This window comes from Stylophora pistillata, chromosome 12, assembly GCF_964205215.1.
Source record: "Stylophora pistillata chromosome 12, jaStyPist1.2, whole genome shotgun sequence".
Lineage (NCBI taxonomy): Eukaryota > Metazoa > Cnidaria > Anthozoa > Scleractinia > Pocilloporidae > Stylophora > Stylophora pistillata.
This window is the reverse complement of record NC_142530.1, coordinates 2,212,286-2,222,500: the sequence shown is the minus strand read 5'-3', so window position 1 is coordinate 2,222,500 and position 10,215 is coordinate 2,212,286. Positions and strand designations below refer to the sequence as shown.

General features: G+C 42.2%; 1 long non-coding RNA gene across 1 annotated transcript; it reads right to left on the bottom strand.

The window, feature by feature from the left end:
• Positions 1-2,046: 2,046 nt before the first annotated feature.
• On the bottom strand, positions 2,047-7,378 carry LOC148718381 (uncharacterized). The gene is made up of 3 exons (XR_015994323.1): positions 6,701-7,378; positions 5,390-5,530; positions 2,047-2,242 (listed from the first exon to the last, which is right to left on the bottom strand). It is a non-coding gene; the product is annotated as an uncharacterized LOC148718381 (long non-coding RNA).
• Positions 7,379-10,215: the final 2,837 nt, after the last annotated feature.

Sequence of the window (10,215 nt, the reverse complement as noted above, 5' to 3'; positions counted from 1 at the left end):
TGCAACCAAACGCCACTTTGCACGTCACGGCATTGCTGACATAGTTACAGATAATGGGCCGCAGTATTCCGGTGCACATTTTGCCAAGTTTACTCGTGAATGGGAATTTCAGCACACTACAAGTTCACCATTACATAGCCAAAGCAATAGAAAAGCCAAGTCTTCTGTCAAAATTGCAAAGAATCTAGTTAAGAAGGCAAAGCGAGGTAACAAAGACCTCCAGATGTCCTTGCTCGCGTGGCGCAACACACCTGACAGTAATGGACTGAGCCTAGTCCAAAAATTTATGTCTCGAAGGACTAGGTCTACCATTCCAACAAATGTAGCATGGCTGAAGCCAGAGGTCATAGATGGAGTGTATGACAACATCAACAGAAAAAGACAGCAGGCCAAAGCAGCATATGACAAACATGCAAAACCATTGCCCGAGCTCCAAGTGGGAGAACCAGTAAGGCCTCAGCCTGTAAATCCTAAAGCACCCTGGGAGAAAGGTTCATGTGTGGCAAAAGTTGGGCCACGCTCATTTCTTATTGAAACAGAGAGCGGAAACCTGTACAGACGGAATCGTAAGTTTATTCGTCAAGATCCTAGCCAAGAGCAGGCCTCGTTAGATATCAGTGGCACAAATCCGTCGAGTCAGCCATCACCCAGTGCAGGGTCATCAGCCAAGTCATTACCAGATGCCATGGCAGATCCTCCTTTGAATCAGGCACTAACTACGAGACAGATTCGTGGAAGTCCCCAACCAAAGTATACTGCAGTGGAAGCGATTGTGACTTCGCAACCCCAACAAATTGTTGTTACTCGAAGTGGTAGAACCAGCGTGCGTCCTTCCAGGTTGGATGACTTTGTTACCTAGATACAAGGAACTTTGAACATTGGTTGAGTTATTACAACTAGTAGGAAAAAAACAACATTTTGATCTTTCAATGTTGAGTCAGCTCTGTATAATTTTAATTCACATTCTATTTCCATTACACGTTCGCCCCTCATGTTTTATTGTTACAGAAAAAGGGAGATGTTATATGAAGTAGTTTTTGGGGCTTCCCCAGAATCCCTGAGAAGTTATTAAAAAGTATGGCTTCGTTTACTGTCATTCGTCTCCTTGAGTATTGCCATCTTCTATAGTGATAAACAGCTAACGTGCTATGGTTAATTAATCTGCCCCAAAGGTGTAGACCAGCTCATACCTATACTCTGCATGTTTATTAACCTATTGACGTCCAGTGCGCCCATATGCGCCCACGGGGACCCATACCCTTTCTACCCCTTGTGACGTCATCACTTTTAACCCTGGAGCACGAATTTGAGTACGTACTTGAACAGGTTGAATATATCTTACAGACGATACCAGAATGAGCGCAATTGAGTGAAGGAGATTGGAGGAATAGCCAAAAAACCGTGTCAATTTGACCTGAAAATCTGCACGAAAATCGTGTTTCATTACCCACCTACCTTTCCGAGCATATGCTTTGAAAATAATGAGTAGTTTCTGAAAAATCTCTACACCAAAATGAAGCCTACTCAATTTCCAGCAAGTGAGGAGAAACTTCAGGCAAGGAGAGGGGAAAAAAAGGGTAGGAGAAGGAGAGAAAAGTAAAAGTCGTAAGTGGGGCATGACGTTAAGGGTAATTTTGCTTTCTGCGCGTGCCCGAGATTTTCAGGCCGCCATTTTGCATTTGGATGAAAGGCCGTCGAGTGCACGAGCTGTCAGGGAGTTTTTGGTAAGTTTGAGCTTTTAAAACCACAACAGTGACCCGAAATCTGCTGGACTAGCTTCAAAACACAGTTTTCCACAAAAGCTGCGGCCATTAATGGGTTAAATTTTATAGAAAGCACAGTACAGGTAGTTAATTTGACTGTATATGAACAGCAATGCACCAGGTACAACTTTGTGAAAAACAGAATACTTTCATTAACTAAATAATTAACAGGAGTAATTATATTTTGGGGGGGCAGGTCAAATTTGTTCCTCCATGATATGCCATGAACAGCTCTACCAATCACAGAACGTTTCATTTTGACAGAACAAAAAAAGTCGCCAGGTTTCCAAATCGATTCAATTTAGTTTTCACTGAATTTTGCATTAAGTGACACTTTGAGAAAATGAATATTCAATTTAATATTGCAATTATATTTCAGAAATGATTACTTCCATGATAACTTGTTTCTGACTACGCCACGCGGCACCTGATTCCGCCGTGCGATCACCAATAGCAAGTTCTACATCACGTCGAGCGACCTGAAAGTGGTTGTTAGGTAGTTAGTTAGTCATAAGTGGAATAGAAACCAATTCAGCAAAATAGAAAACGAGTTCCTATCGGGAAAAACTAGAAACGAATTAGGAGATTTCAGCGGACTTCCCCGTTGTCAACGACTTTGTTAGTAAATTTTGGTTTGGTTCATTTGAGCACAAGTTGTACTGGCCAGTAACACTGCTGAGGGGGAAACAGAAAATTACAAAATAACAACCCAACAGTAACTTGACGTGGACCTACCAAAACTTCCTCCCGGTGACGAAGAGAGTTATTCTAACGGTGAGACTTGTTCTTAACTACTGGGTTATTGCAAAATGTTTTTGAATCCAGAGCGTTTTATTTACTGAACAAAGCGCTCACAGTATGAGCTGTGAAATGCATGGCAAATTCATATTATGTGTGGCAAACCAATTATCATTATAGTCTTTCACTAGCTGTTTTATTCGTTTTGTTTTGTTTTTTCATATACCTATTCACTCTTTGGAGCGTGTTGGTGCGAAGCCAGCTCCTGTATGCTTGTTCGGTGAATCGCCCGCGGCTCTTATTTTCGTTCGCTTCGGAATAAACTATTTTTTTTTCAGGTCTGATTTTCACTATTGCTCAAATAGTGCTTTACTGCGAAGGATCGTGCTCATATACGTCTCATAACCGCAGTTCACACATATGTTTCATATGTTTGTTGTTGTTTGAATAAACTATTGTTGGGGGGTTTTACTGCTCGCTCGGACGAATTAACGAGAGGTGCCAAGACTCTGTACATTTCTTCTTTTATTCTCTTCTGGAGAGCTACTACAGCAACGCTTTATGCATCTGATACTCTGTGCATCTATGCTCTACGCATCCAAATATCATGCGAGAGGTACTAACGCTTTAAGTAGGGAAACCGTAGACGTGTTTGGGTTAGCTGACTGTGAGAGTTTCCACAGTGTATCCGTTTATTTTGCAAAAAGGGGGAAACTGGTTGGCCCTCACCGAAGTCACTTGGCGAGCATCGAGGAACCAATTAAACGTTAACAGCTGCGCACAAGAATTGCGCATACAAACCAATTGAACGCTAACAGCTGCGCACAAGAATTGCGCACACAAACAGGAACTTCAGTATGGGTAAAACTTAAGGTCAGCTTTACCAACGCAAATACGATCATCTGTGAAACTGTCTAATTGTCTAAATGTCTAACACGGTAACAAGGAAATCCGTGAACTGAGCCAAAAAAAACACAAGTCTTCCAAAACAACACGTAGGCGCAACAGGCAAGGATTAACAAAACAAAAGGCTTAACTAGAAAAGTCTCAAAACAACAACTTTCAATTTACCTCTCAAAATTCCCCCCCCCCCCCCCCCACCTAAATCGGGCATCGTCCTCGATGCGGACGGGAAGAAAAGGCTTTGTTTGGAACATATACTAAGTCGATAATCAACTAATCTTCGGTGAATTAGTGTACATAAAACTGATTTTAAGAATCTTTAAAAACATTTGTCAGTTGATGCCTAATCGTTCACTCGACCGTCAATTGACTGTTTAAAATCATCTACACTAGAGGCTGACATCAGATCTTCGAAAATGAAAACGTTTTCAAACTCTTGTGACGCACGAATAGTAAGGTTACGAGCCAGAAAAAGGTAACGAGAAGCTTTCAGAGCGAACAACACCTCGCAGAGTTGGTTTTCTGCGAACGAATTGCAGTAGTCATGCGGAAAAGTTACGCGAAAGACGTCGCTCAAGATTCGTTCATGGACCATGAAATAATGACAAACTTGGATAAACTCGGGAACGTTATCTAACTTCCAGTCTAACGATCGACTGAAACCCGAAAATAACCCTAAAAAGAAATTAGTGGTTTGCCACGAGAAAGGGCGGTTAAAGCGAAAAACTGGTGTTGCTTGCCCCGAACAACAGGCGTCATATCCACATTTAAATGAAGCAAAAAGACCGCTAACTGACGCTAAATACGCAGCTGTGGCATCGTCCAGAATTGTAGAGAAATTAAGTAAGGTCAGTGCTATTACGTAATGCATTATCAGAAGTTCAGTTCAGTTCCTTGAATGGTTCGTCTTGGATAAAAGCAGCTCCAGAATCTATTAAACAATGAAAATCACGACCCTTAATAGTAATAGGTAGGAGGGAACTTTCAGGCACAAAAGAAATACAAATATCATCGACTTCGTCCTCCACGAAATTGTCAACGCGACTCGAGTCCGGCTTCACAAAAGAATCCGCAGAACTGGAGCAGAGATCTAGATGGGTTGCGATGCTAGAATTATCTTAACTCCTCTGGACGGGTGAACTTGTCGACCCCTGTTCAGCCATCTTATTTTGCTTAACACTGTATGACATGACCTCCGAAATAACAATATCGTCACTACTCAATATATCATCATTAAAAATATCTGCTTGCTAAAAAACTAGGCTGTTTTCTTCAACAACAACACTTTTAAAACTTGGAGGCTCTTCCTTTGAGACCTTACATAAACACTCAGTAGTTTTATCCTGAATAGACAAGGCAGAAGAATTAGGCGAACTGGCGCCTGAAAATAAAGCTGCATGTCTTTTACTAGACACCGGCGGTCGTATTCAGTACATCCACCGTACTCGTTATGACTATTTCGAACAACTCAAGTAGTTTAATGATAATAGCGAAAACAATGGATAAAATAACGATGATGCTACTCTCCAAACAAGTGCCTTGTTTTTGTCTACCGTTCTGAGTAGGGTGACTTGATGAATGTTTTGGCGACATTTGACAATTATCTTCAACAACATGTTTCGCTAAATCAACTCTCTCATCTATCGAAATATCGGCAGGCTTGGCTTTACTGAAAGCAAGTTTATCAGCATTGCACGATCCTACCGATAAATTTCGGTCTACAAGTTTCATCAAAGGTTTTTGCACAGTATTTGACGCCCCCGTCGCGGGTTCATTTTCTAACAAGACAGGGGCACTTTTTAGTTTCCCTGCTGGTTAGACTGCCACTCAGAAGTATTTTGACCTCTATTCTGATAAAAGTTTTGTCTACTACCTCCACGACGAAAATTTCCAGGACCAGGTTTAGGGCGACAAAAATTCTTGTCACGCAACAGGGTAAGGCTCATAAAAAACGTAAATACACACAGAAGAAGCGAAATGCTTACAAGGTGGATATCGTAGACGGTCAGTACGGCGGCCTCCTCATCAACCCCAATCGATTAATAAACGAAATGGTTGTTGAGGCGATCAATCCTTCAACCGGTTCGCTTGTGTATGAAAGGCACGGTGACAAATCTCTCGTTGATCTGTTGACAAAGAGATTTAATCCCAAAAAGAATTATTCACCTTTAGCGGTGCAAATATTCAGGGACCTAAACAAACTCGCAAACCTTCCGATGCACAAGTCGTCTGGTAAAGCGAAACTTGGAGGGGCTATTTTTTCTGATTTCAAAGATTTGAAAGACAGACTAATAAAATTATCAGGGAGTATTGACGCCGGAAATTCATCCATACAACTCCGAAACGAAGCGATAGAAATATTAGATCATCTCCTCAAAAACAACAAAATATCGAAAAAACAATATTCTGAGTATATACAAGACCACTTAACATGACGGAGACACCTATCTTTTTGAGTTCGCTAATATGCACAAAAGGGGTAAGCCACGATTTCACAACATGTTTTAATCCTGTGATGAGATTTGATCAAAACACAGATTATTTAGTTGCCCTCGATTCTCTCTCAATGAGTTACTCCTGGTATAATGTGAGTAGTAGTTATAACAACAACAAACTAAAGTATTCTCACGATTCGGGTACGACTTGGACAGAGATTGAACTCCCAACGGGAATTTCAGCTACTCTCAACTGAACGCTTATGTCCAGAGGTACCTTGAATCGGCAAAACACTCGAAAACGGGGATAGAGATCAAATTCGTCCCTGCACTGTTCAAAGTTTTGATCGGACTCGAAGACGGTTATCAAGTTGACTTACGAACCGGTGATTTTGCCGATCTGATCGGCTTCACCAAAAAGGTTGTTACAGCCACAAGCTACGGCGACAAACTCCCAGACATAACACGATCCGCCGATGACATATACATTCACACGAACATAATCTCAGAAAGTGTTGTCGGTGGAAAGCACGCGGACGTGATTTATACCTTTTCAGTGGATAATTTACCCCTTAGCTATCCCTTTCACATAGAGCCGAGACACAAGTTGTACAACAAAATAAACACATCACAAATCGTGCACTTGCGAATTTACATTACGGACGCTTTGAACAGACCGGTTGATTTGAACGGAGTCGCCGTCTCGCTAAAACTCCTCATAAAAGAGAAAACGCGTGCGCGTTAAGCAAATAATCAAATATTTTATTCATGCCACTTGAATAAAAATGGTACGAAAGCAAATGAAAAGAGATGCCCTCACCGGCAAATTCATATTACAGAATATTGATGACGATCACTCACTTCAAGAGGGTGAAGGAATATTTGACGCTCTCTCCAAGGTAGCCGCAAAGGTTACAGGTAAAACCGCGAAGGAGATGGCTAAAAAAGCTGCTACGAAGGCTTTCGAAAAAGGTGCTGAAAAGATCGGTGAGAAGACAGGGCAGCTGATCGGTGAAAAGATTTACGATAAGTTTTCAACACCGCAAGTCACACCGCAAGTCACACCGCAAGTCACACCACAAGTCACGCAACACGAAGTTATGCATCACGTAGTGCCACAAGTAAAACAAGACAGAGGAGAAGAGATTGCAAAACTTCTACAGAAAGAGAAGAAACCGTGGTCAAAGTCAAAAAAGCCACCACCCTCAAATACTAAAAATAAAAATGAAAAAGACGATGATCTCTTCAGCGACTTCGATGAACTTTTTTACGAAAAAAACAATCTCTCCTCTCTAACAAAAACAGATAATGTCTTCCATGAGAACCTTAAAATTTGCAAAGGTCTATGAGTACTACTCGTACGAGCTCGATACTCCTCTTCAATCTAACCCGGCGAATAACGCAACACAGCAAAAAGAGGGATACCGCTTCACCGTAGACACAACAACCGCGTCTGAAACTGTACCTGACTGGTATAACGCCTACCTCGAGCTCGATTTCAAAATCAACAAGGTAGCGGACGGAACAACTTATGGGGCAGCAGACGCTGCAGGTATCATTAACGGAGGCTTCAGTTTGGTGAACGACATAAAGATCTCTTTCGACAGCACGCGCGTGCTTTCTCTCCCAGACGCTAATCATGCGGTGAATATTAAGAATCTTACAGAGTTTACTGAAGAACATACAAGGAAGGTAGGACCTCGCCAGTTCTATTATCCTGATACAGCCACCGGCGCTGTGATACAGAAGTATACAACCCTCCAACTTACTGGAGACGCGCAAAACATCGCCCCAACTGACAACGCTGATTATAACGAAGGCTTCACCAAACGAAAAACTCTGCTGGCTGCGGGCGCTGAAAACAATATCCACTTGCCGCTCAACAGGTTCGGCTTTTTCGATTCATTGGAAGAGCAGTTAGCGCCAAACGGTCGTGTCACAATAGACATCAGACTCGAAGATGATGCAAACGTCTTGTTTAGAAGCAATGCTGCTGGTGCAGGGCGCTATATCATAACAAAGATGAAACTATGGGTACCAATCATCAAATTTAACACACAAGGTCGGAAGGTATTTATGGATAATTACCTCAAACCACACAGTTGGTCTTACCTGAAAGAGGAGATCATCTCTTCGGGACCGCTTCGACAGGGGTCGGGAACGTTCAGGATTACGAATGCTGTGAGAAGACCGAGGCATGTATTCATTTGGGCGTTAAACGCCGCTAAACTTAACGACCAGGAACAGAACATGTTCCTGATGAACACATACAACATCGCAAATGCGAGATACTTCACGAAGGCTCAACTTCGCGTGCAGAACGGTGAACGCTATCCTGATCAGCAGCTTGATCCGAACAGCGAACTCACGAGAGCTTGGACTATGCTTACAGACTATACAAAGTTCGTAAGCAACTCGCTGTTCGGTCCAACAATCGACGTTAAGCAGTTTCAAGATTTGTACGGAATATTGTATTTCAACCTCACAAAACAGGAACCAGAGCTGCTAAAGCAAACAACAGGCTTGGACTTCGAATACAGCCTCAACAACTCGACAAATGCGGACTATCACATCTACTGCCTCGTGCTAAACGAAGAGGAGATTTCTATCGAAGTTATGGGCGATAAAGCGCTGATCAGAAATTAAGTTGACTTTCACCTTTTTTTCGAATTTTATAATGAGGACTCATTATAAATACAATGTCATCATACCACCCTTACGGAGTATCACTCAGTGATAATCAAAGAAAGAAGCTTGCTAAAGCTTACAACGAGAAATCAGCTATAACTCTCCGCCTCCCAAACAATGAGTTGAGCGGCTCTGATGAGATGATGCTGACAAAGACTCAGATAAATCGAATACAGAAAGCTGCGAGTGAGGGAAAGGGAGTAGACCTCAAGATCTCGAAAACACAGATCCAGAAGGTTGTGCAGAAAGGCGGAAATCTCTTCACATCTCTTCTAGCCCTTGGTGCGAAGGTTCTCCCTAAAGCTATGACTTTCGCCACAAAAGCCCTCCCAGGGTTGGCGACAGGAGCGTTAACAAGTCTGGGTAATTTCGCCACTGATAAAATTCTCGGTCCTGGTCAACAGTCGGGAGGTTTTATCATACCAAACTCGAAAATTCAACAACTCATTGATCACAAAAATCTTCTCACAGCGAAACAGAAGCAAGACATCATCATTGCGCTTCAATCTGGTGGACAACTGAGAATCAAGCCGACAAAGAAACAGAGTGGCGGATTTCTCGGTACTCTCCTCGCTTCAATCGGCGTGCCTCTAGTTCTCAAGGCTTTGACTGGAAGTGGTCTCCAAAACAGAAGCAGCGGTAGTAGTAGAGGGAGGGGTATGCAAAACAGACCTTATCAGCCGCTATACTTCCCACCACAGTTAGATGGACCAATGCCAACAATTGGAAGAGGTAAAAAAAAACAGAATGGAAAAGGTCTTTTGCTGGGAAAAAACTCTCCCTTCAACGGAATACCGCTATTAGGAGCGCTTCTTTAGTGAAAAGGCCACTTTTCAAAAATATTCCCATCACAAACCTCGATATCGAGGTGTGGATCAAATATCTCAAGATACCAAACTTTGGCGGTGTGATTTCCAGAGATCAAATAAAAGATTGCAAGCCAGCACATTCTTACGTTATCAATCTGAACGAGTCTGATGAGCCTGGTTCGCACTGGGTTGCTATGTTTTTTGGCTCTGATCTAATCTTATATTTTGACTCATTCGGGCTTCACCCACCACAAGAGATTATATCGCTTTCTAACAAACACAAAATCAACTACGCATACAACAACACACATTATCAAGCTTTGTTGAGCGTGTTGTGCGGTTATTATTGCCTATACTTTTTGAATGAGGTGACCCGCAGGTTGAAACCCTCTCTCGCTCATCAGAGTTTGTACTCTGTCTTTGATGAAGTGGTAAAACCTCTGTCACACAGCGACACACTTTCAAACGAACGTTTCTTCAAAAATTACTTCACCACACCCTTCGGGTGAGTCAAACAAAAACAAAAAAAACCTCTTCAAACTTTCTGAAGAGGTTAATAAAACAAACAAACAAGATGGGAGTTTGGGACGACAAACATTTTGAGGCATGCAGCTGCAGATGTGGTCAAGAACCGCTCAGCGATACAGAAGAAAGCGATACAGAAGAAAGCGATACAGAAGAAAGCGATACAGAAGAAAGCGAAGAATACAGAGCTATGAAAGAAATCAGAGCTTGCGAAGAGCTATTAAGAAAGCAAAAAGAAGCAAAAGCAAACGCAACGGATCCAAGCGAAGAACTCAGAGCTATGAAAGAAATCAGAGCTTGCGAAGAGCTATTAAGAAAGCAAAAGAAAGCAAAAGCAAAAGCAAACGCATCGGA